Source organism: Melanotaenia boesemani, chromosome 22 (assembly GCF_017639745.1).
Source record: "Melanotaenia boesemani isolate fMelBoe1 chromosome 22, fMelBoe1.pri, whole genome shotgun sequence".
Lineage (NCBI taxonomy): Eukaryota > Metazoa > Chordata > Actinopteri > Atheriniformes > Melanotaeniidae > Melanotaenia > Melanotaenia boesemani.
Window position 1 is genome coordinate 6,940,252 of NC_055703.1, and position 27,053 is coordinate 6,967,304.

At 39.2% G+C, this 27,053-nt stretch overlaps 1 long non-coding RNA gene across 1 annotated transcript; it reads left to right on the top strand.

The window, feature by feature from the left end:
* The first annotated feature begins 3,594 nt into the window (after nucleotides 1–3,594).
* LOC121633314 lies at nucleotides 3,595–25,768 on the top strand. The gene is made up of 3 exons (XR_006009040.1): nucleotides 3,595–4,221; nucleotides 20,498–20,502; nucleotides 25,757–25,768. It is a non-coding gene; the product is annotated as an uncharacterized LOC121633314 (long non-coding RNA).
* The last annotated feature ends 1,285 nt before the right edge of the window (nucleotides 25,769–27,053 follow it).

Sequence of the window (27,053 nt, forward strand, 5' to 3'; positions counted from 1 at the left end):
CAATCAGAACTTAGGCACTAGACAAATTCTTCAGATTAGCTCATCACAGGAAACTTAGGCACTATAAATAATGCAAGGAACTGAATAACACATTAGAAGTTAAATGGATACCTCCACCACTCAGTCAGCACTGTAGGTAATAACATCAAAAGGAATGGCTCAGGAACAAGTGAGAGTGAAGAACACAACTCTGAAGTAATAATTAAAACTAAGTAGGCCATATTTTCCCATTAAGGAGGCATGACGCTGAATAACCCACAACAATGCAGCTGTTTTTAGTTGACATTTTATTTAAGTCAACACTGTGTCATAGCAACAGTGGGGGTTATGTCAAGCCGAAGGTGTCGTTTAATTCCTTTCTGGTCTCTTGTATCGCCCACGAACCTCCTCCAGGAGGGGTGCTGCTACACGAATCGTACTTGTCAAAGGCAGTGGTGGCTAATCAATAAGGTCACAGAGCGGCAATGCAGAGGGGGGTCTGAGGTCTCCGTCCTGGAGAGAACAGCTAATCACAGTCTCAGTGGGGAACAGCAGGGGAGCAGTCTGTCTTCTGACACTCTATCTGCATATTCACAAACAAACACACACTCTCCTGCACAGCCAACAAACAGGAGGCAGGCACCCCTCCACAGGCGCACACATAAACATGTCATGAAGAACGGGATGTAATGCAGGAAACATGCGCGTTATTGCCCTCCCTGCTGTGTCACTTTCATTTTGTTGCTGCTGTGTTTGCCTAGATCCTAAAGAGACAGGCTGTGTTGGAGAATACAAATACATTAGGGGTTTGTGGCCTCATTGGCTCGGCAGCGCTTGAACGCAGCATGTCTGTTGACCTTGTGCTTATTAAAAGTGGAATAAAAACACCAATTTATTGATGTGCCGCAACCTCATTGATGGGCATTATTTAATCATACTTGTTATTACAGTTTAAAAATCTTAAAAACTGAACATTTAAAATTATTTGTCATAATTAAACATTTGTTGAGGTGTTTTTAGTCAGGTACAGATGTCTTATTCAGGCATTTGAGCTTAAAAATTCTATTAAAAGCTTTTAAACCCTGTAAGCTACATTGTAGAAAAACATCACTTTTGCTGACCCTACAGTGTTTTTACATTACATTTACACAGGGCTGAATATCGCGATAACTTAAAGAACGCATTATGTTCTTAAAGTTATTGCTGGTTTTGGTGATTACACGCACACATAGATTAAATATACAAACGTACACACAACTTGCAAATATCTCAAGAGATAAGTTATTTTAATGAAAAGAAAAAAAAACTGAAACTGATTCTACTTTTGACAATTTAGGAGCAATATGAAAATAACAGTTGAATAATTATAAATGAAAATGGTATTGTTTACTTTTATGTTCTTTCGCGTTCTAGGTTTTTTTATGTTTTGGTTTATGTTCTTGGTTTTTTGTGTTCAGTGTCATGGTGTGTGTTTTTTGGTTTCTGCTCATTAGTTCAACTGGTCTGATTGTTCCTTCACTTCACCTGTGTCTGGTTTGTCCTTCTGTGTATTTACAGTTTTTCTCTATTGCCAAAACACAAAACCCAGTACTCTAAACCAAATGACCAGTTGCCTAAACACATTTAGTAAAACTCCCCCCCTTTTGCCACAACCACAAACACAATTCACCTGTAGACACTGTTCACAAAACCCATCCCCTTTTTCTCAAAACTCAAAACAAAAATTGCCGTGCTAAAACACATTTTGCATATAACTCTGCTCCAATATGCATTGTGAAGCTCATGTGATGCAAAATGCTACCCACAATCAGCAAAACTTGAACACAATGAACATACCTGGTGCCAATCAGTAAACACAACGACTCATAATTGAAAACACCTATTGCAAATGATGTGACCACACCTATATAAGTCAGTGCAGTTTGCTGAAAGTTCAAAAACAAAAATGGATGATGAAGACAGAAGAAGAGGAGTTTGTGTCAGAGGAGGGAGAGGAGTTTGTGTCAGAGGAGGCAGAGGAGTTCATGTCAGAGGAGGCAGAGGAGCGGGCCGAGGAGGGAGAGGAGCAGGTCAAGGAGGGAGAGGAGCGGGCCGAGGAGTGGGCCAAAGAGGGCGAGAAGCAGTCCAAAGAGGAGCAGGCCAAGGAGCGAGAGGAGAAGGAGGGCAAGCAAGACAACGCATTTTCATTACAGATGAAATGAGAGCAACAGTCATTGACCACGTCATTGTCCACGGCATGACAATGACCGAAGCGGGACAACGAGTCCAACCAAACCTCAGCAGATTCTCAGTGGGCACCATTATTCGGGCCTTCAGAGAACACAACAGGTACTGTATGTAGTAGTTTTTTAGTCACTACACTAGATATTCACAGTATACTGTAGTATAGTGGAGTGCACCTACATACAGACAAGTGCAATCATGGTTACAGTAAAAGTGTGTACTGCAAGGACCATTTCTGACCAAATGACTATGTTTGTTTCTCTAGAGTTGAAAGATTGCCATTTGCAGGTGGGAGGGCTTCCAGATTCACACCAGCCCAAGAGGTCCTCATTGTGGATATGGTTCGGGAGAACAATGTGATCAGACTACGGGAGATACGGGAGAGGATCATTGGTGACAATTTGAACTTTCCGACCATTGACAATGTCAGCCTGACAACCATAGACAGAGTCCTCAAGCGCCAGAGAGTAAGAATGAAGCAGGCCTATAGGGTACCCTTTGAGCGCAACTCTGGAAGAATAAAACACCTCCGTCACCAGTATGTGCAAGTAAGTACAGTACAATCCATGGCCTACAGTACTTTACATACAATACTATACTGTCGTACTGTAATGTGCTCTATTGACTGTCTTTCTGAACACCTGAAAACGCTATTTGTTTCCACAGAGGATGTTCCAGTTGGAGTCCATGGCCAGACCCCATGAATTTATATTTGTGGATGAGGCTGGCTTCAACCTCACAAAAAGGAGGAGGAGAGGCCGTAACATCATAGGACAGAGAGCTATTGTTGATGTGCCCGGCCAACGTGGAGGAAACATCACTCTCTGCGCTGCCATGAGTTCTAGAGGGCTTCTCCACCGGCATGCTGAACTTGGTGCCTACAACACTGAGCGTCTCCTCACCTTCCTAGGAGAGCTCAGAGATGTTTTGCATGACAATGACCACCTGAATGCTCGGCCAGCAGATCACCACGACCAGCAGATTCCTGGGCCAGCTGATCTTCCCATATACGTCATCCTCTGGGACAATGTTAGCTTCCATCGCAGCATCCAGGTCAGAGAGTGGTTTAACATCAATCAGCAATTCATTAATGTGTGTCTGCCACCCTACTCTCCGTTCCTAAACCCAATAGAGGAGTTCTTCTCAGCATGGCGGTGGAAGGTCTATGACCGCCAACCTTACACTAGAGAGAACCTTCTCAGGGCTATGGACCTGGCCTGTGATGATGTGGCTGTGGAGGCGTTCCAAGGCTGGGTGCGGCATGCCAGGGCATTCTTCCCACGTTGTTTGGCTATGGACAATATTGCCTGTGACGTTGATGAGGTCCTGTGGCCCGACCCAGCCCGACGACGTGATGCCTCTCCATGATTTCGGTGTCAGCATACAACATACTGTGTCAATTTTCAACGTACTGTAATAAAAGAAATCGCACCCTGAACATTGTGTTCTCAATTGTTACTGTACAGTATCTATTGTGTGTAATGGATCCTCCATGGAGTTTAGTACTCATTTTTGCATTGAGTTGTGATATTACTGCATTTTCTGCATTATGTAACTATTCCCATGAAATGCACAAATCTATAGAAAATGCCCAAAACATATTTGAGAATAAATAAGGGTTGCTCAAATGCATCCTGGCAGTTGTGAAACTGTAAAAAGAACAGTCTCACACTGTGAAAATTGTGCTTTCAATTTTTTTGGTAATGTGGTTAATGATGCTCAGTAGTGTTTACATTTTTGCAGGCCTTGAGTGGTATTTTGGTGTCAGAGTTTGCTTTTGAGCATATGAGCAACTGTTTTGGTGTGATGGGTTTGCTTTTGAGCATATGAGCAACTGTTTTGGTGTGATGGGTTTGCTTTTGAGCATATGAGCAACTGTTTTGGTGTGATGGGTTGGTTTTGAAAAGAAACTGTGAGGTTTAGTGTACGTAGCTTTAGAAAAGTGTTTTGTGTTTAGAGTTTTGTGAAAAGTGAGGGCAGTATCGTGAAATGTGTTTAAGCAATAGAGAAAAACTGTAAGTCTGTAGGTTCAGCTCCTTCTTGCTGGTTCATTGTTTGCACTTACTCTCTGCTCATGCTGTTATTCCATGCCATGCCCACATAGTTGCCTCTAGAATTTTTGTGTTACAGGTTAAGTTTAACTTTATTAAGCCTTTTACCTGCACCGGTTTGCCTGCTGCCTCATCAGCCTACATTTGGGTCCTTCTTTTCCCGATAAGTTATTCTAATAATTATCTAAAAGACGTCTACCTTTATTGTAAAGTGTTGCCAGTACTTTTAAAATATAAGTCAACACCCTACTTTTAAATAATTACAAATAATTGAATTTAGTGCATAACAATGGGATTAATCATAGAAAATCATGCAATTAATCATGATTAAAAATTTTAACTGTTATCCAACACTAGGAAAAATACTCATTACTTCTACAACTATATTTGATTCTTCACCATTTCTGTTTTATCTGTTTAGACTAAATTTGAGTAATTCTGAATTAAAAAAAAAAAAATAAAATAAAATAAAATAAAATTCTCATTGTAGTAGTAGATATTTTAGGTGCTTTCAGCAGCAGCATCTGGCTGCATTTTAACAGTTTGTCTAGGCTGTGTGCTAAAATATCCCAAGCCAGACACTGGTTGTGTTGGATGGTTGCATGGGTGCAGGGAAAAGTGGGAACATATGACTGCGTGTGGTCTGCATGTATGGTGTGTTTTTCTGGGAATGTAAGTGGTCTTGGGATTCCTTTTTAGTGTCTATGTCTACATGATGATTCCATTTAAGAGGAAACTCGGCTGTATTAAACATGTGAGGCAACCCCACCTCTGGGGCTTGAAATTGTTTATAAGAATATGAATCTCAGTTTTTCATTAGCTTGATGTATAATTATTCTCAAAAATGACATGTGATTATTATTCTTGATATTTACTGTTATAGAGCTTAGCAAGCAAATCACACTGAGAACAAACCCTTAGTTGTTTTTAGTTTGTTCCGAACGTTAAGATAAAATGTGTAAAAAAGATCTTTCTTTTTTTTTCTTTTTTTGTAGTTTTGGTTTTTACAGAATTATACAGAAAAATTTAGGTCTGAGTTGAACAGAAAACTGCAGCATAAACTCAAAACTCTTAGGAATATTGATAGATGAGATGATTAATAAAGACTGTCCCATTTAAAAATAATATAAATGCAGTATATACTGTAAAAACAGAGTAACTATAGTTCAAACAAGACCAAAAGTAAATATGTGTTACGACCACCTTGGCTGCTGTAGCTGTGTGTGTGTGTTTATACAATAAGAGGGGAGTAAAGGTATAAAGGGATGAAAGACATGCTCACAATGTGATCCAATCAGCAGTAAAACACTCCCAACTGCGATCATGCTGTAAAGGACACTCAAAGAAAACAAAGTCTTCAGGGCAGACGAGAATCCTCAGTAACAACATAAACATACACGTGTGACTGTGTGTGGCTTCCTCACTTTAGTTCCTTCACCGTCATCATTCAACAACATGTAATATTGTACAGTTCAGAGGTTTTATTTACAGCAGAGAGGCAAAGGACTGATGGGAAGACTGATTGGATCTCCAGAATGATTATTTAGGATATGAGTGCAACAGACTACAATGAAGTCAACATAAAACTAGCAATGTGTAAGGTGTGGCGGTGGAAGTGAGGACCCAAATGCAGACAGTCAGGCAGGATCGGTGCAGGTAAAATGGTTTATTGACAAGATGCAAGGCAAGGAACCACACATGACAGGGAGTATACCACATAAGGACCTGACAAGGGCAAACTGAAAAACATGGGGTGTATATACACAGTGGGAGTGATGAGGAACAGGTGAAGTGAATGAGAAATCAGACCAGGTGATCTAACGAGCCAGGAACAGAAAACTCAGCACATGAGGGAAAACTACAAAACTGAACTAAGCCATGATCTAAACAGAAACTAAACATGAAAAAACCAGAACTATAAACCAAAATCACAACTAAAAAATGACATCCATTATCATGACACAAACACAGCCCATGATCATGACAGAAATGTTTATAGTTTGAGGCTGAATCTGAGAAAAATTACAATCACAAGTCTTACCGTATGACAAATGTCTGGCCAAACTTTGATATTAATCAAAGTAGTTGTAGTAATATCAAAGTAGTCAATACTTAGTCAATAATGGCTTTTCCTAATTTGCAAGATTAACGGTTAGAAGGGGAAAAAAGCAAGTGTTTTAAGACATGAGAGCAACCCAGCAAGCTTATAAAGACAGACTGTGTGAATAGTAAGTAACCAGTCGTTATTATTCCCCAGTCGATGGTAACAGAGTGTCTTGAATCATGTGTAACCACATTAGAGGCAGAGAAGAGAAGTGGCAGATGCTTGGTTTGTTAACTCAGCTTCCACCGATGTAAGTAAGTTAGCTCGGCCAGCGTAGAGCTGTAATGAGCCTGGGAAGACATGGGCAAAGTCATTAATAATCAAGAAATAAGACATGATCCTAATTGTTTTTAATTTTCTTAATGTGATGCTACAGAGATGCCTATGTTGTAATGGTCTGGTGGGTTGACCATTCATAAACATGTCCCTACCAATATCCAGCAACTCCTGAGATATTTTCCATCACAGAGAACAGCTGTGCTCTCATCACTGCTAAAAGTCCCACCTTTACTAAATAGAAAAAAAAAGTGTTTGTGGGTTTTAATTGTAGTAAATAGAACTTGTTTTAGATTAATATTGACTTTTTTGTGTACTTTAGGCCTAGTATGTTAATAAAGTTTGTTAAAGTGGAAAAAAAATGATCAGATTATGGTGAGGTTGTGCCTAAAATGTAGACATTTATTTATTTAGTATTTAACCAACCAAAATAGTCTCTGAGCCCTCAGGCTTATGAGGACTTTGTTGATGGGTTACCTTTAAATTGTAAGTCAAAGTTTAAATGTCAGTTCTGATGATTAAACCCTTTTACAGTCATAACTCTGCAATAAATCATATTTTATTATAACCTGCCTCCTTCTCCAGTCTGATGGAAAAGTTCAGGTCTGTTCTACTATATTTTAATATCAGTCGTAAAGGTGGTACTCCGAGAGGCTTTGTCTTTATTTATTATATCTAATCATTTTGCTCATGCTCTACAGCAGTGGTTCTCAAATTATTTCGTACTGTGCCCTTATGAAATATTTTTCAGCTGAGTACCCTCTGACCAGGGACATATGTTTTTAAGAAATAATTATCGCCCCAATGTAACGTCATAAACACTTAAATAGTCGTATGTGATTTATTTAGTACTTTATTGATTTTATTCTTAATTATCTTATGACTCAAGGTTTTTACTTTGATTTTTCATTCATCTAAAGTACCTCCTGCAGCACTCCATAGCCCCTTCCTCTAGACAGCCAGGAAGGTTGAATGCTTTCATTGTTGTTGAACATTTAAACTTTTTTGCTCTTTTGAGCAATCTATGTGGAAAGAGCCGTCAGGTAAAGAAAAAGAGAAGGGGAAGCACGGGGATTAGGTGAAGAGAGATGAACTGAATTCTATTTCTTTTATTTTACGTCAAATATGTTTCAAAACAGAAAACATTAGATATTAGATCAAACGTTAGCTGTAACGTTTTACGTCGTCATACATTAGATGGAACATTGCACTGTTTTAGCATGCATGCATATCTGAATATTAAAGGGGATATATCATGAAAAATCCACTTTTTTAGACCTTGAATACATGTTTTTGTGCACCATTAGTGTTTATCAATGCAGAAAATATAAATACATTCTCTTCTGATGCTGTGTATATATCTTTATATTCTTCGTTTAGTTTTCTCTGTTCTCTTGTGGCATAATGGATGGTTGGTAGGTGCATTACAACATTTCCATTTCTTTTAACCAATAATGTCCAATAAAAATTGACAACGCCGACCATATGTGGTGAGGTGGTAAGGCTGTGGCGGTTTATATTTAAACCCAGCAGAAAAAAAATATAATGACAACACCAGTTGTCAGTTTAAAAAAAAAAAAAAGGCTCGAACAATGTACCAGGGCAGACGGATTCACAATTTATAAAACGATTTACACATAAATTAAAAACACATGACAATTAAAATAAGTCTTACAGTTAGGTCTCCTTTTACTGTGTACCCAAGCAGCAAGTTGGTGGTCCGACTGGGAGTTGCAACTTTGAACACAATGAGGGTTAACAAAACCAACACAAAACACAGTGCCCTCTAAATGAACACAAATACACACATTCATTTCACTCATAGGCTCAACCTGGCTTCCAGGGGGACAGCGGCCTTACCACATATGCAGGCTTCCACAGGGGGAGAACTGAACCTGACATGGGATCCGGCCCGACAGCCTCCAGGATCCCACCCTGTCCTCAGCTCCAGCCACCGGGCCACTCGGTGACTGCTCCATAATGGGAACCCTCTGCTGCCATGACGGCAACCTGTATGTATGGGGCGACGCTGCACACCACGCTATAAAAAGGTTGAGTCACATAAATGTTTGCACACAGAAAGTCGGAAAACCTGATAGTGGGGATACAGAACAGTACTCAGGGGTACACTCAGCCAGCATGCTCGCCCACCCCCTCCATGACGGTTTGGAGGTCCACCAGGAAGGGAAAGTGCCCAACTAGCGAGCTGCTGTTTAATATATCCCCCTTTCTCCGCCCCCCTCAATCAGCATTGATCAGCTACACCTGAGATGCAATTAAGGAGAGAGGAGACAAGATAACGTTCTCCTGCCATAATCCACCCCGCCTTTCTGATTCGGCGTCCCGACGATCACCAACCGCCGCATCCACACCACACACTAGAATACTGGCCTGCATGAAGGCAGGTCATACAATGCCGTACCAATGGGCCGACATCAGCGGAATCAAACAAACAGAAAAAAAAAGACAAAAAGAAGACAAGATAACCTTCTCCTGCCACACTGTGTTTCTGTAATAGCATGGACCCCTCGGAGACAAACGCATGTTAGTCAGATCTTTATTTAGAAGAACTCAGAATATGGATCTTACTAAAGCTGACTACAGAGGAGCAGACGTGGGACTTCACGGAGCCTGGAAGGAAGAGGGAGAGCGTCCATATAGTGCTTAGGTTAGGCTTGGTTGGACTGAATGGATCAGACACAGGTGTGGAGGATCAGGGGACTGCTGATGGAGGAGTGGCAGGACAGACTGTGACAGTTACATTTTCTTGTCTATTGCATCACAGTATTTGCCGTGGGTCTGCTAAATAAGGTCATGGACTTCTGGGTATCCAATTTTGTGAATCCTCTTTTTTTTTTTCCTCTAACCAGTTAAAACTTTTTAAACACCTCTGCCAACACTTTTTTTTTACTCATAACAGAAATCATCAGGTAAAATAATCCTGCATTTCTAGGCATTAACAAAAATTCCCCCCTTGTGGAGACTTGATTTCATCTTGTAAAGAAATGGATCTCAGAAGTTATCACATTGTAAACACAGAGTGAAAAGCATATCATGGATAGGATGTGGATGCCAACCTTCACGCTTACAAATTAGAAACAAATGATGGCAGTAAGGGCATGCAGTTGTGCACACATGCTGTGTATATTACTTTTGTACTAAAAAGAAAAGATGGGTAAAAGCCTGTATTCCATTTTGTCTGTAGCCCTCATAAAACTATAACATTAAAAAAGCCACTTTGTACAAACCTGAAAATAAAAGATAGTAGAAATCCCTATGCAACCATTCACAGCACATACATGCAGGAAAACATATATTTAGCTGCTTTAGCTTCATTCAAAAACACACTTAAAATTGTAGAAAAAAGCCCAGATGATCTCAGTAGCTGCAGTTTTTCATCCTTAAAACAAGCCCTCTTCGGTGCCACTGGGAAGGTCTCACCTTGAGATCGAAAGTATGATGTAAGAGCTGGCCAACTCTGCAGGAGACAAACAGCAGCTGGATGAAGAGGAAGCCATGTTGTGATAACATGAGGCCAAATTTCATGTCACTCATTATCGACATGGCCTAAAAAAAACCCCACAGGTCCTCTCTTTAGTGAGCAAACACTAAGAAATGTCTGTAGATTTTATGATAATCGTCTCAATATCTGATAGCTGATCAAAAGCCTGCTTGCAGGTGCTATGAGTAATGTTAAGCTGGGCATTTAGCTTTCAAAATGTGACTGTTGGTACTTCCTAATAACTGAATGTCTGGTGGTGTCTGAAGTTGACACCAACATTGTCTGCTGTGTACACTGTGATCTGTCCAATATCTTTATCAGACAGTTCCTTAGAGGTGCTGCAGCCCCATAACAGCAATGGTTAGCTACAGTTCTGCAAAAGCTCCTACTTCAAGGAAAATGAATGAACATTGTACTTGTTATGTGGCAAAAGCAACAGATTCACAGAAATATCTACAACTTTTTAAGCTATGTACATTAAGCTTAACACACTTGGTTGTAAACTGGCAACTGAAGCCTGAAGAAACAGAACATTCACAATTTAACAATATACTCATTTAACAAACAGTGGCTTTAATAGCATGTGGAATAACCATACACAATCACAACAGCCTGGTACCCCATCTTAACCAGAGTCAATAGCAGAATAAGCTGTTTGACATTGGGAGAGAAGATTTGGTGAGATTTTCATTGGTGCAACCCACATTCTCAACCCTGCTGCTCCCAGAAATGCATTTTTATTACAAATGAGGCTCCATTTAATAGGGAAATAAACAGGCATAGAAGATTTATTACCAAGAAGCATTGTTACAAAGAAATAATCCACCAAACATACATTTTGTGCTAAGTTTATATTAATATGAAAATGTAATCATTCATAAAGTGCTATGTAGGGAAACAGCCTTAATAAGTTAAAACATTACAAGGATCTGCTAAACAGAATTAATGGGCCATGAGACTTCAGTAATTCCACACTTACCTAGGTAACATTCAACCCTGAGAATATATTACATTCTCTTTTTATGCACTTAGGTTAACCTATTATGTGCTTGATATAGCCAATGTGCTGTAAATCACTTCTTTGGAAAATGTGAACAAATCACCACTGGGAGAAATAAACACAGCCAAGATGATCCCTACCACAAACCTATCCTGCCTTCCTCTCTTTTCTCAAGGACGGAGGCGGATCTTAATAACGCTCATTTAGCACAATACAACAAATGAAGGGACACTGGAATGCAATGATAATGAGATAATGAGATAATAAGATTGCTTTGAAGTAGATAAATCCCCAGTAAATGCATCGCTGACTGTCACAAGTGTTTTTGCACAGAGCATATTTAATCAGCACTCATCGACATTTGCAACACAAAAAGCTCGTCCTCACAGGGGCAAAGGGTATGTATGATGGTTCAGAAATGTCTCATGTATATAATGAGATCACAGCAGGAAATGGAACCAGTGTTTCAGAAAGAAGGATCCATTCATCTGTGAAATCATACTAAAAGCGGGCCTTGCTGCTCGTCTTCAACACATCTGAGCATCTTTATGACACATATGATATGACAGGGTGCTCAAGATTATTATTCCAACCCTTCTCCAACACACCTGAATCAAATGGCTGCATTCCTTCATCCACATGTCATTCCGCTCTGCAGTGGCCTGGCAACATGCCATTCATTTGATTAAGGTGTGTTGAAGAGGTGATGCAGGACAGTTAATTTCGAGGACTGGACACCCCTGCGTTACAAGCCTGGACCTCCCTATGCATGTTCATCAGATGGAATAAGGATATTTTTGTTCTTGGCAAATGGATTTGCTGATGTCTGGAACATGATATGACTGTTAGAAGTCCAGGGCTAACCATATATCCCTGTCTTATTTCAGTTATGGCTAAAATCCTTTGGTTTCTTTTTCTCTCAGACATGAGTTCTGTCATGTATTTTTGTTTAAAAAAAAAGCCCCCATATAAGAAAATATGTATTCAGGCAAATGCTAATCTATCTGGCCTTGCACCAGCATGCTGGCAGGTGTAAAAGTATGTATCTGTGTTTGGAAACCGAGGCAATTAGAGCATAGCAGTGAAGACAGGTTCTTAAGATGAGCTATTTTTCTGCTGCAACACATGTCAACAACTAGATTTTAGATTCACCACAAAAATAAGCAAAAATGACTAGTATGACCACAGCCCCCCATCTCACTGAGCATTGCTGGAGAAATGCATCAGGCAGGCTTTCATTGAGTCAATAGATTTTTAGCAACCATAGCTACGCTTGTCAGCTTTAGCTGATTGCCTGACATATTTCCTCAGTGTCTCCTGGCTCATCTACAGTTGTCAGTTCTCCAGACGTGCCTGTTGAAGCCATGCCCCTAGCCATTCAGTTAATTCCCCATACAGCATGTCTTTTTTTCCCTCCCTTTTTTTCTTACCTGGAACATGGCCAGTTCTGTCGTTCTTGATGTCTCCATTGCCCAGAGTGGTTGTGTCTATCCGGCTCCAGCCCTGGCACATTAAATTTTCTCTTTCTCTCTCTGTCCACCAACCTTCCTTTTTGGGTTTCTGACCTCTGTTTATTTCTTTATCACTTCTCCTCTCTCCGTTTACTCAATCTTTTTCCTTTTTCATCCCACTCTGTTTTGTCACCCTATGGCACACAGCTTCCCTTTCCTGTCTAAACTTTTGCAGGTGCTGAGACTGACCAGCCACCATTAGACTGGTTTGGTACTGTAGCTAAGGACAGAGTGACTTCAGTGCCAATGATGCATAGCAGGTAAATGAATTATGGAATGACAGTAAATTTGTCACAAATGACACAAAACACTCACTAAAAGCAGCCGAGACAGATAAAGCTGTTTTCTATAACAATCAGATTATGTCACGGTTTCTTTGTATTCTCTCTCTGAACAGCTTACCTGATGCAAATCGATAAAGTAATTTTCCCTCAGACTTGTCGTAATTAACAATCTGCCATGTGTGCTCAGGAGAACGTGGCATTTGAACATAAGCGGCTTCCAGCTGCTGCAGAGACACCTGTGATTTGAGAAGTTTAATACAGGAAAGATCTCTAAATGAAGAAGCATTTTACATATTCTTATCATGAAAACAAATTCTGGCTGACATAAAGTCTTTATTTTAAAAGATTTCACCTTTGTTTATTTTTGCCATCCTGTTGTGAATGAAAAATTAATTCAATTATTCAAATTTAATTTGTCATGGTCATGTAAAATTTGTACAGTAACAGTACAGTTTGCAGCAGAATATGATTTCTTTTCAGGAAACAGCAGTGTAAGAGAACACCGATTTAAGTCCAGTAAAGTAGAATTAACTGTGGATTCTGAGTTTGTAATTGCAGAAGAATGAGAAGCAATTAGCAAGTATATAAAACAAGGTTTTAAAATAATAAGAAAATGAGCACTTTCCTCTTATTTAAGGGTGCATTCACACCACAATAGTCTGATTGACTGTCCGATTGGGGACTCTGTTCATCCCAAATTTGAGTTCACGCTGGACTACACAACCGAATCGGACCATATGAACAGAGTGTTCCACTCACCACCAGAGTCGGCACGGCATCAGGAATTACTGAAGGATAAGAGGAGACACAAAAAAAAAAATCATTCATCTATTGCTAATCCATAACAACTTGGGTTTCTAGTACATAGCTCTGTATATTTTAATGCTGATACCATTTAGAGTATAGAGTCTTTAGATCTCACTTTATAGACCATTTTTACATTTTGCTGACTTACAGGTTTTCACTTGTGTATGACAGAATAAAATCTCTTCACGGTGTAAGGCAGGCTGCAGTGTTCAACCACTGGAATTAATAAAGGAAAGGTTTATTGACATGCAATCAGTGTAATTATCCATAAGAAGGCAAAGTGATTTCTAATCACTGCTAGCATAACGCTTCCAGAAGATTGCTTTCATTTTTCTCACAAATTTCTCTCTTTACAGACTCCTCTTTCCAGAAAGAGAATTGATGAGAAATAAGTACACTGCAAACACAGTGGTGGTATTACCTATGTGCCAAATGTATGTGCATAAAACAGCCTCTTTGCTTGAATTATACTGATGAGGGGGAATCCATGTAAAACCCATTTTCCTTCACTGACTTGCCTCATAAAATCCATGCCAATCGCAGAGGTGGAAAAGGTAATAAAGAGAAGCCCAGAGAGGGATTTCAAAGCTTTTGGGCAACTGCACAAGAATGAGCTTTGATTCAATAACAGTAATGTGTCCTTAATTCTTTTGTGTTTCATTGCACTTTCCTCCAAATAACTGGATTTGTGCTCAATTGGGCATTTTCGAGTCATTTTGAAGAGATGCGTGAAATAGAGGTTTTTGCCGAGACCATAAAAGTGGCAAGTCTGGGTGATCAGTGAAATTTATGTTATTGTTGAATTGTTTCCCTCGTGTGAAATGAAGTGACCACAGTTGCGCCCAGCACACAAAGATGCTTTTAAAGTAAGTGATGCTGTTAAAACTGCAGCTGGTAAAGTAGAACTGAGTTTCATTTGTTCTGAGTAGTTAATGGATGTCAGTCACTGTCTGAAATTGTTTCAGACTATAGCAATAACAGTGGCTGAAATGTTCTGGTTTGACTTGGTCACCTCTTGAGAAACATGAGTGAAATCTGAACAGCTGACAAGAGGCCGAGGCTGTGAGCTGACTTTTTTATGTTGACATGAGGCATGATGGGATCTGCAGGCATTCTTGAAAGTACAAGATTTTCCTTCAGGCAGTGGCAGAAAGTGGTGGGAAAAAAAGGTCTTCCTATAATCCTAATCTCACTTTCCGGCATGTTACCTTCTCCCTCACCACTATTTTTGTGTATCCAATGGAAGGTTGATTGGCAGGCTGACGAAGTGAAAAGCAATGACCATGAGAAGAAATGATATCCGACTGTGCCAACATTTGATGCTTCACTGTATAAGTTCTTATACAGACTCACCCAAACCAGGCATCTGGGCCAACAAATAAACAAGATAAACTGTGTCTCCTGGGGTAAAGTGAGAGGAGCACAGGAAGCAGGGAAGTGCTGTGTTTGTTTTCTTATCCAGGCCATACATAGTGCATGAGGTCTCTAAAAACTATGGGGTAAAGTTGTTCACTTTCACACACTGACTTCTGACAAAGGCAGAGTTGCATTAATGAGATGAGGTTGGATAAAGGCAAAACATTAGATGTGAGGGAGTGTGGCGACAGAGAGCTGCAGAGAGTTTCTCATTTCAGACAAGAAAATGTGATGTTAGCTCAGATCGATCCACAGATTCAGCCAAGCAAAAGCCATGCAAAGACCGGCCTGCTTTAAGTCGAACATAAAGAATAAAAAACAAACACACTTGGATTACGTGGTTGTATCTCTCCAAAGAGGTTTTATTCTCCCCAATAAATACCCATAAACCCTGGCTGCTGCTGAGCTCTCTGAGAAAATTAAAAAAACAAAATTGCCTTCATAAATATTAATCGGTGCAAGGCAGAGGTTGTGCCCTTCACAATGATTCAAGCTCTCTGGAGCACATTTGTCAAGAGTAAACAGTATCCTCCTGTTTACCTAATGCGGAACATTTGGTAGGTGAGTGGGTATAATTGATGCCCTCATATTCTATTCTTGAGGATGCAATTAAACACAGCCTGGTATAGAAGATATTCATCTCCTTCCACCTCCTGCACACACACAATCATACATGCAGGCTTAAGCACACAGCGTACTTGTACACAATCCCACTCTCATTCCTTTCTCCAATGGCAGTGACTGGACTCATTGAGAATTAAAGAGGAGAGCAAGTTAATTTCGTAGCTTTTTGCCATATTATCATCATTCCTGTGCCTGTGAGGTTACCTGAGCTGCCCTTTAGCTTTTTTTATTATTAGTTGCTTGCTTAAGTGTGACGAAATCATTAGCAAGCAGAAAATAAGCCAATAATACTTCCCTTTATGCCTCTATGCCTTCTATTGTCCTTGTTAATATCTATGAAGTATGAATTATAATTGTCCAACCCATCTTCCCTTTTATAGTCACACATTCCACACCAAGCTTTATTAAGTGTTAGTCAATCATTCTGATATTAACCAGAATTTGAGTAATTTGTAATTTAAGAAGCAAGCAAAAACTCATCTCTTTTCACATTTTTCACACATTTCTTTAGACACAAATATCACAGGTCCATTTTAACACTTGTAGCTAGCTAAAAATGCGAAAGCTTTGTTAGTGAATTGGTTGTAAATTGTAAGATGTCTTCGTTTCCGGTATTTATTGATAGGTAGTGTTTAATGACATGTTGTGAACCTGTGAATTTTAAAACCATGGAGACTTTTTAAAACTGTCTATTCATGTATTTTACAAGCAAGTGCATTAGTTCTATCCAGGGCTCTAATGAACTTTTTTTAATCACTGGCTATTGTAGCTATTAGATTCTTGAATTTACCAGGCAGTCAGAATTTCAAAGCTTCTACTGTAGCCTAAAATAGCCATGAGGAGGTTTTTATCCATAGTTTTAATAATAATAATAATAATAATAATTATAATAATAATAAATTTAAAAAAAGAATAATAGTAACTAGTTTTTAAAATGTTAATCAAACCTTTGAATAAACAATTGAGCACAGAACCACAACAAGCAAATCAAATAAATTAAGGCCAAAGTCTAAATATTTGAAAACTTGAATTTGGTCTCTTCTCCCTGATATACTTTCATTTAAGTCCAGCTCCCAGTATCTCTGCAGTCCTGTGTACCTGAGCTGCACCACTGTCTTCAGAGTAGCTTCCTCTATTCTTTATTTTACATATTGGTATGATCCTACTCTGTCCTCACATGTGATTGGCTGCATGGCGTGCTCCTTAAGGCCCAGTTATACTTTCTTATGTACGTAAATAGCGGCGTCGGTTTCAAACATTGTCATACATCATCATCCTCATACTTTCATCCGTTGTTTGCATTTCTATGGTTGTTAAGTCAGTTCCTCCACTAGTGGGCAGTTCAGAGTTCCCTCCTGTGAGCAGACATCAGTTTCAGATACTGTTGGGCAGAGTTAACTTAATTTCCAACCGCCCAACATGTCCTAAACATTCATGTATAGTCTTTCTTCAAAAGCTCACACAACTTCTACAGTTGTGCTCATCTTGATTCTTCTTCTGCTTTGTTGTTCCCTTCCTGATCCTCTTCTTCTTGTCTGATTTGATTCTTTCTCTGGTCGCGTGTCAGCTATTCTCCGCAGCTATGCCCCTGCGATTTCCAGTGTTATTGCTGCATCTTCTGCGTCAAGTGACGGATAGCTAAGCTTCCTGATAATGGACCAAATTACGTACATAACTGAAGCAGAAGATGGACGAAACTATCTGTCTGTCTGCGTGTCCGTCTTCTGCGTCAAGCATAAATGGGCCTTTAAACTAAAGTCCCACCCTTTCAGTACATGGGCTCTTAGCAGAGATGAACGCAAGCCCTTCTTTTATGTTACAAAGACACGTAATTCATCACCTGCCAAAGTGACTAGTAAGTTCTCATTTATATCTGCCAAATTTAATTTTAACTCTCATTCGGTGGCAAGTGTTATTTTAGAGCGGTAGTTCTCAAACTTTTTCTACCCTGTCCACCTTTGGATGAATAAACAACCCTAACCCAGTTTGAGTACCAGTGATTTAGAGTCCTACTTTCCTGCAGTTCTTAATTTGATTCTTAATGATAAAAATTTAATAATTTGCAAATAATGGGGAAGTAAAAGAGTGCAAATTCTATGCTGTGGAAAACTAATCTGTAACTAGCAACCTCTTGAATGAAGAACCAAGGTTAGCATACTCCACCATTACCTCCTTCTTCCTTATGTTAGTGCTCAAATAACTGCTAGAACTGCACAGCTTGTGTACCACACGTGAGGTTGCTTTCTACTGTATTTTACTCAGGAAGAAAAGTCTCTGTTTAAATGTTTTAGACTGGATGAAGCAGATCCATGTCCATTTCAGCGCCTCTAGACGGTGGAATTTGATGGTGTGGGGACTTTGTGGTGTTCCGGATGAGGTCTCCGGGGCCGGGTTATTGTCCACACACCACTTTGCCAGATGCTGGACCTCTTCTCGATCACAGGTCACATTGTAGTTTGAGTTTACAAAATTATGGAATCATTTCCTTCTTTTTTTGATTTTTGCTTATTATACTTTGTTTATTTGAAATGCATGTTTTGATACAAAAGAGCATGGGAAAGGCAGGATTGTCTACCAGCAGATTTTCCACTGACCAATCTAATTAGAGAGTATATTTACTCAATTGTAATGTGAGCTTATTCATGCTGACCTGTGTTGAAATATGTTGAAGTTAGTGGATATAGTCATTATGTCTGTTTTGCCAAGTGTTTGAAGGTTCCAGCTATGTCCCAGCTGGTTTAAGTCAATCATCATCAGAATTTTTGTTCTCTAAATCAATTGAAAACACCACATGTAGTTGTGTTGAGGACAACATTTCAATCAAGCCAAGTTTTTTTTTTTTTTTTTTTTTAACTCACCACCCGCAAAAAAATTATACAGTTCTCAGTATGTTTGTGTGTCCTTGGGTAGGACATTCAACATTCAAACCCTACCCTGCCCCTGATTTTCTCATCGACATAGACCAGGGCTATTCAGTTCGGTCCCACGAGGGTTGGGCCTGTTGGATTAGGGAAACATTGAAAACCTGCAGGACTGTGGCCCTCATAAGACCAAAATGAAAAGCCCTGGCATAAACTCAATGTAGCATTTTGATACACTTGCCACTCAACACAAATATCTAATCAGCCAATCACTTGGCAGCAACTCAGTACATTTAGTCATGCAGACATGGTCAAGCCTACTTGAAGAAGTTCAAACTGATATCAAAATGAGGAAGAAAGAAGCTTTAAGATACTTTGAACATGGCATGGTTGCTGGTCTGAGTATTTCAGAAACTGCTGCTCTACTGGGATTTTCACACACAACCATCTCTAGGGTTTACAGAGAATGGTCTGAAGAAGAAAAAATATCCAGTGAGCAGCAGGAACAGGAAACTGAGGCTACAATTCACAAAGACTCATCAAAAACTGGACAATAAAAGATGGAAAAATGTTGTCTGGTCTGATGACTCTCCATTTCACCTCCACATTCAGATAATAGGGTCACAATTTGATGGAAACATCATGAAAACATGGATCCATCCTGCCTATCAATGCTTCAGGCTGCTGGGGTGAAATGGTGTGAAGGATATTTTCTTGGCACCTATTGGCCCCATTAGTACCAGCTACAGGCATGATTTAAACACCATGGCCTAACTGAGTTTAGCTACTGACCATCCATCTATCCATTTTCTATACCGCTTATTCCAATTCATGGTCATGGGGAAGCTGTAGCCTGTCCCAGCAATTAGCAGACGAGAGGCAGGGTACACTTTGGACAGATCGCCAGCCTATCGCAAGGACTACTGACCATCTTCTGATGGCTACTTCCAGTAGGATAATGCACCATGTCACACTGCTCAGATCATCTCCAACTGCTTTCTTGAACATGGCCATAAGTTCACTGTACTCCAACGGCTTCCACAGTCACCAGATCTCAACCTAATAGAGCATCTTTGGGATGTGGTGGAATGGGAGCAAAATCTCAGAGGAATGTGTGCCTGATGGAATGGCTGGTGAGTCTATTTAAAATATCTGTATATAAAGAAATGTATAGTATCAAGAAAATGTATAGTAAAATAGTTGGTAGATTATGTAAAAGGTCCTAAATATTAAGTACTATTTACCTATAAAATATTTATAATCTGTAATCTGTATGTATAAATTGTATGTTGTTATTCTGCACACAGTCATTTCTGCTGAAGCATTCCTGAGCAACAAAGACAACCCTGCAGCTTCAAACACCTTCACCCTTTCTGCCAAACTGCTGCTGGTGCAGTTAGCACAAATTTACATAGTCTCAGCACATTATAGGAATTAAGTCCTGGCAGCCTTCTGTGTAATGTGATGATTTTGAGCCAGTTTATCCCAAAGTGTGCGCCTGTGTGATTGTTCAAGAAATTTTTTTCATTACAGTCATCCGTATTTTTCTTTAGCCCCATTACACACACCTCTTGTAGTGCATTTGACATTAGGAATCAGGGGCTAAGCTAAGTTGGCTGGGCTTTGGGGAGCTGCTGGTATACCTGTAGACATCCCCATCAGATCTTGTTGCCTGCACTAGAAAACAGCCATACAGTCAGAGGGAGAGCATTCTGCATCAGTCGAATACTGATTCAGAAACAAGGCATCAGCAAGACAAACTCAGAGAGGCTAGAAGAACATTGAGGCCAAGGCATGAATTCATAAAGATGCAATCTCCAGGTCTTGGAGGAATCTTCTCAAGGGAGCTGCAGGAGTAGCAAGAGTACTAGAAGATGGTTGTGATGAAAGTCAAGGGGGAATAAACCAGGACTGACCTTCAGGCTACTGTTTGCAAAACTTCTACTATGAAAAGTGTTCTAGCTCTAAGAAAAGTTGCTCATTGTGAGCAATATCCCCAGGTCAAAAAAAGATGAAAAGCAGATATTATTCTGCCGAGCACTCATGAGAATCCCTGGAGTGAACGCTGGTGTAGAGGACAATTGCAGTTCTGAGCTGTATAGGTTTGGACCAGTTGCAGTCCTACTGTTCACAGCTGGTGAAAAATCCTCAGTATTAACACCGTTGTGTTTACCTACATGTCTACAAACTGACTGCATGAGCATTACCTGCTTTAGAGCTGTTAGACTCCAAATTAATGTCAAGAACGGGCAGAGATGGAATGGTCCAGTTCCATCTCCTCACATTGTAAGCATCTGAGTAAACAAATAAACACATGACGAAAGCCAACAAGAAGTTATCATCAACACATGTACTAGTGGACATGCTGTAACTTTCCAGGGAAGCGGGAGGTAGAAGTCTATGCTCTTCAACACAGGGGAGAAGGAGGATTGCAGGGAAAAAGAAATAGAAGTTTGTCTGTAGATGTGGAAATGGCTAAGGGAAACTCTGTTGTGGGACCATCCTTGGCACCTTTTAGGCTATTGGTTTTGGAAAATAATGCCAGAATAGATTCTTATGAGCATCTAAAAGCTTGAGACTTGATTCCAGGGGAGAATCCCCATGGTTTTCAATATACGTTTGGCAAGGCTAATTTACTCCTTAGAAGCCAAAAGCCTGGTTAAACTGGCCATTTCCAAAGACTCAATGTGTTTAACCATGCAAACCAGATTACAGCTAAAGAAAAAAAAAAAAAAGTAAGCCATGCTGGAAAATCTTGCCCTAGCAAATAAGCATCTCCAAATACTGTAGTTATTTTCTGTTTTACTCTACAATTATTTCTCTTGGACTTTGTTTATGGTCCCAGTTTCAGGTTAGAGGGAGATGCTGCATAAAGAGTGCATTTAAAACACTAAAAGCCATTTTATGTGATTTACAGTATTATTCTCATCTAATAGCTGGCTTAAAAGCTAATCATGCATACTAATTCCTGGCTTAGTGTGCCTATGGATAAGAAGGCCATGTAATGTACAGTTAATCCCATATACACTGCACTGAAAATCCTCCTAGAAACGTTTCTCATCATCAAAAATTTTCCCTCTAATTATGTCCCCAGAGAGAAACTCAACTCCCTCTCTCGAGATGAGCTGGTCCAAGTAGGATTCCCTGGTCCACATGCATGTGAAATACAGAATACATGTGTTTGATCAAACTTTGCCTTTATATCAGCATTCATAGATTCTGGTTCATGGATTCTTTCCTGCATATTATGCAGCTGGTAATGTGATTCAATCTGCGCAGAAGAGAGTATTTCTGCTTCCTTTTCCCTCTCAGATTGCTAATAATCAGCCCTGCTTTCTGCCTCTATAAAATCACATTCAATAATCACTCAATCACTTTAAAGTTCATTGGGGACAGTCAAGGGGAATTTCCAAAACTGTGCCACTGAGCTTACAAACAGCACCTAAAATGAAATGGGATGTGATTTACACTCTTTTAGTGAGTGTGTTCTTTTATGCTTTGCTAAAATATTAATAACCTATTAATTGTCAGAAAAACGAAAATGGCAGGCAGTGGGAAAGGGAAAAATCGAGGCCACATAGATGTGAGAGAATACAAACAGAGGCGGAACGCAATGCTGGATTTGGCGTCATACACTCCAATCCCGCAGATTCTCCTCAGAGATTTGTGATTGTTCTAATCCTTTCAAACCATTTGTCTGTGTTTTTCTCCTCGAATTTTTCAAATAAAAAAGTGCATATAAAAATTTATTTTTATAGGTTTAGAAAGGTATAAACTTATAAAAATTTATTTTTGATTACAGTCATCTCTAACATGAAAAATACCTATGAAAAATTAAGCTAGTGTGGTCAGTTTGTGGATGCTAGCTTTTAAAATGTGCTTTTAGAGAAGACCATCATTTTACATCCTGCTAGCAAAGCTTTTAGTTGTAGATGTGCCCCCTCTAAACTTAGCTTCCTCAAATTATCATCATGTAGTATGTTTATAAGATTTAGATGGTGATTAGAGATCTATGATGAACAGTTATGCCCTGAAGTGTTACTAACTTCTGAATTGGTACATGATAAGCCATACAAGCCATTTAAACTTGTAAATCAATGAAATCAAGAATTTGTGGAAGTATAGAATAGATTCATAGGTAAGATTAGATGGGCTTTTGTGAACATGTATTCATGGATATAAGCAGAAAACTGCAAATAAAACATTACTTGAGACTTCTAAGTTCCAAGTACGAATTTTTTTACTTCGATGTGGCATCGTGCTAACCTTGCTAATATCAGGTTTGACCCCCTTTTACTTGAACTCCCTTAATTCTTGATGGCATTGATAGATTCAACAAGGTGTTGGTAACATGCCTCAGAGAGTTTGGTGGCCTAAAGTGTGCCAAAAAAATATCCCCCACACTTTTACATCACCATCAGCAGACAGATTGTTTTCATGTTGTTTCCACCTAATTCTAACCCTACCATTTTAATTTGAAGCTGAAATGGAGACTCAACAGACCAGGCAATATTTTCCATCCTCTATTGTCCAGTTTTGGTGAGTCTGCATGCACTGTAGCCTCAGTTTCCTATTCTTGGTTGGCAGGAGTGTCACCCGGCATGGAAAAAAGTGCAGCTGCAGGAGCCCGACAGGTCTATTAAAATATAATCCACAAAGTGTACCTGGGGTTTATTAGGCAATTCTTCTCAGCCATTAAAATCAGAATTTTCTTACTGGAAAAATCAAGTTAAGGTGCAGTTATAATGGAGCGTCCATCAATTAGAAGACCGTACGTTTGAAGCTCAAGCGTTAAGGAAAAGGCCCAAAAGTGTCATTTTGGTGATGCATGGAACTCGGGAAGATTTTAATAAGCTGCGGTGAAGGCAGGGAAGTTCTTTTTATGATGACAATGTGAATTTTTAATGGACATTCATCGTTGTGGTGGAACTTTTATATGAATTTGTGGCTGAAAGTTTGTTTTGGTTGAAATTTATTTATCTTCATATGTAAATTGGAAACTATTTAAATTTGGACTCTGTTGGCAGATTGCTGTTGGCACACTGACATGTCGTGCAAATATATGGAGAAACGACAGTCTGGAAGGAAATTAGAAAAAAAAATTGCCAAGAAGTCTTTTTTTTGTTTAAACTTTATGAGAAAATGTCATCATATGTGTGCAAGATGAAATCCTGCAGCCTTATTAACCTCGTTAGTCTGAAAGCTGAAGCCATGTATGCTCATATTGTATTTCTCAGACATAAAGAAGGTGACCGTCTCCTGCACACAACATGCTTTTTCTATCATTTTAGGAGTCTCGGGATTTAATGTGTGGAGAGGCTAGACACTGTTTACAGAGCTGCTTTAAAACCCCTGAATGTCCTTTAGGAACCTGTTCCTGGCTTGTATTCCCTGAAGTCAATATTTGAGGACCAATGAAGAATATATTGACTTCATCACTTATGCATATGCATTTTCTGACATTTCACGATGCACATGCACATTTCACATTTACATCACAGAAAAAATATTCTATTTGATATCTATTATATCCACCCTGGCTTCAATGTAGCAAGTGTATGAAATGGGCCCTTATCAAAGATTCTCTTAGAGAGACGTTGTTCTAAATCTCCTGCTTTGCTTCTCGTCTGCGAAGCTCCTAATGGATGGAACAAAACACCCTGTCTTCTCCTCAGGATATTGCTGCTTGTAGAGCTAATCAGGTTGGAAATGATGGCTAGTACCCTGTGTGTGCAGGCAGGCAATTCCACACAAGGACGTTCCCGTTTGAGCAGCCCTTATCTCCTGTCCTCATTCAACCTCGTCCACATTAACCTCTCTGTCTGCAACTTGTACATGCATCCACATTTATAATGTGCTCAGAATATCGAAATGCATAATGTGGACACATCTTATCTTTAATAACAGACGGCTTCTTTTAGCCATTGATAAGTGTTGCAAAGTAAATGCACATCTCCACAGGTCTCCCCACATGTCTGTTAGGTTCTTTGAGGCTAACAGACATCATAAGCTGGTCCCTGTTCACCACATTGCCTCAATTTAGAGATTATGAAGGCACTGCATATCATGAAGGTCATTGGAAACAGTGAACTTGGAGGGAAAGCACATAAAAAGTCTCATTACCCACCATTTCTCGTGCTGAAAATTATTTTATCATGTTTCTGTACACAGCTATGAAAATGAAAACACATCCCTTGTTTACTTGTTTGAAGATGAAAACATTTGATCCTCAGTGGAAAACAGCCTACAGATAAAAGTGGAATTACTGGACAAGAACCAAAAGCAAAAGGATTTAAAAAAAAATCATTTATTTAACAAAGTCATTGGCAGCTGCAATGGTATTCATTATAAAAAGTAAGTTGTAAGTTGGCTCAATAGATAGTTTAGCCCATTTTTATCACAAGTAGCTTCTTGGAATATCTTTTAGTCTCTAAATTTAATATACCTCTTGCATCAGATTGTATTTGATGTCTTTTTCAATCCCCGTTTTTTTAAAAGACCATTGCATAGGTTTGTTTTATTAGCAGGATAAAAGTTCCACTTTGACTCATCTTTGAATTTCAGACTAGATGACCTCAGTTTGCACAATTTATCATAGCATCAATGACAATTAGCTGTCCAGGCACCCAAACCATTACCTTTCACCACTGTGTTTCACTGTTGTTTGAGGTTGTACCACTGGGAAATTCTCTTGTTGGTGTGCACCAAATAAACCGATTTAAAAACTTTATCTTACATCTATCTATATCTATCTATTTATCTGACCCCAGTGGTCAATGATCAGAACCTTAGGGCGCATTCACACTGGCATTGTTTGATCCGGTTTGAACAAACCCTGGTCTGTTTCCCTGGATAGTACAGTTTGGAGTAGTGTAAACGCTCATTCATACTCTGCTGCAGACCAAAGAAGCAAACTCTGATCCACTTGAAAACAGGAGGTCTTAATTCCCTTGCAAGTACCCCTTGGTGCAGTTTGCTTCCAGTGTGAAAGCAAACGGAGCATCCAGTGAACCAAAGACTGGAAGCGTATGCATCGTAGGTTAACATGTTGGATATCTCGCTGCTTTCATGCTGTTTATAATGAACAGATTCTTGTTAAAAGGGTTTGGATATCAAAGTAATTACCAAAGTTGAACAAAGTTACTGTTGCTCCATCGTTGCTCAAATGAGCCGTTTTCAGTCCTGGACAATCAATAGGCCAGATTTTCTTCTTTTTTCTGAGTCAGTGGTCGTTTCACACAATACCGCCCCTGGCAGGCAGTTGTTGTACATGTCTGATGTTGTTTGGGCGATTTGATCTGCTTGAATAAAGTCCAATTTGATACCAAACCAAACCAAATGAAGATGTAAGTATATAAGTGAGTAAAGTTTATTTATACAGCACTTTTCACAGAAAGAATCATAAAGTGTTTCAAAGTGGGATATCATGAAAACATAAAGAAAATATATAAAATAGTAAGAGACACACATAAACAACCATTAAAAACATAAAACAACTTTCATAAAAAAAAAAATTGCGTTTAATTTTGACATCACTAGGTTTTTCGAACTGGTATTGGGTTGTGTAGTACTGGAACACATTTATGAAAAGAGACTACAAGTACACGCACATAGTATTGGACCGATACACAATACTGGAATCAGTGTCCGATATTGGAATTGGTGCATCCCTAATCTAAATGCCAAGTTTGATTAAAAAGAAAGATTCCTTTTTAAAATTTTCTTTCAAATTGAGTGGTGAATATGAATAATAACTTTGAGAAGCAGTTTTTAAAATGAAGCTTTGGATTTTGTCAACACAATCTCTAACGAATAAGAAAGGCTTCACCTTGGTATCATGGAAATCAACCTAGCCTCTTGATGGTCTCTGTGGTGGTCTTTTTCTCTTCATTATGACTTGCAGCCACCAGTCATGCATCAAAAGAATCCTAAAGCAGACTCTGCCTGTGGTGGTGCTTTTTGAAAGCTTGTTATCTCTGAGGATAGAGCATCTCATACATGTTCATGCACTGTCACATACTCATCCTCTCAGTGTTCCTGAAATGAGACCATCCAGGGAAATTTCCCAGAGAATCATCCAGTGTCAGATCCATGAAGGCTCACATGGGTTATTTTCCTGGAACAGAGTCAGCTATACATTCTCCTTATCTAGTTTTACATTAAACATTAGTTTGTAAGGCAAATCAAAACAGATCCATGATAAGATTTGAGATTAAGATAAAAGTATCTGAGCAAAAAGAATAAGTTGAATCAGATCATCCGGAGTACAGTGTCACCTTTTATTATCCTTGATTTTTGGTGGAAATTAATTTAAATCCAATCATGTGAGAGATGAAATGAAATATTATGAAGAAATACTGTAGAAACTGCAGTAAGAATACAGGATCACAGTATAAGATAAATTATGCTTTTTAG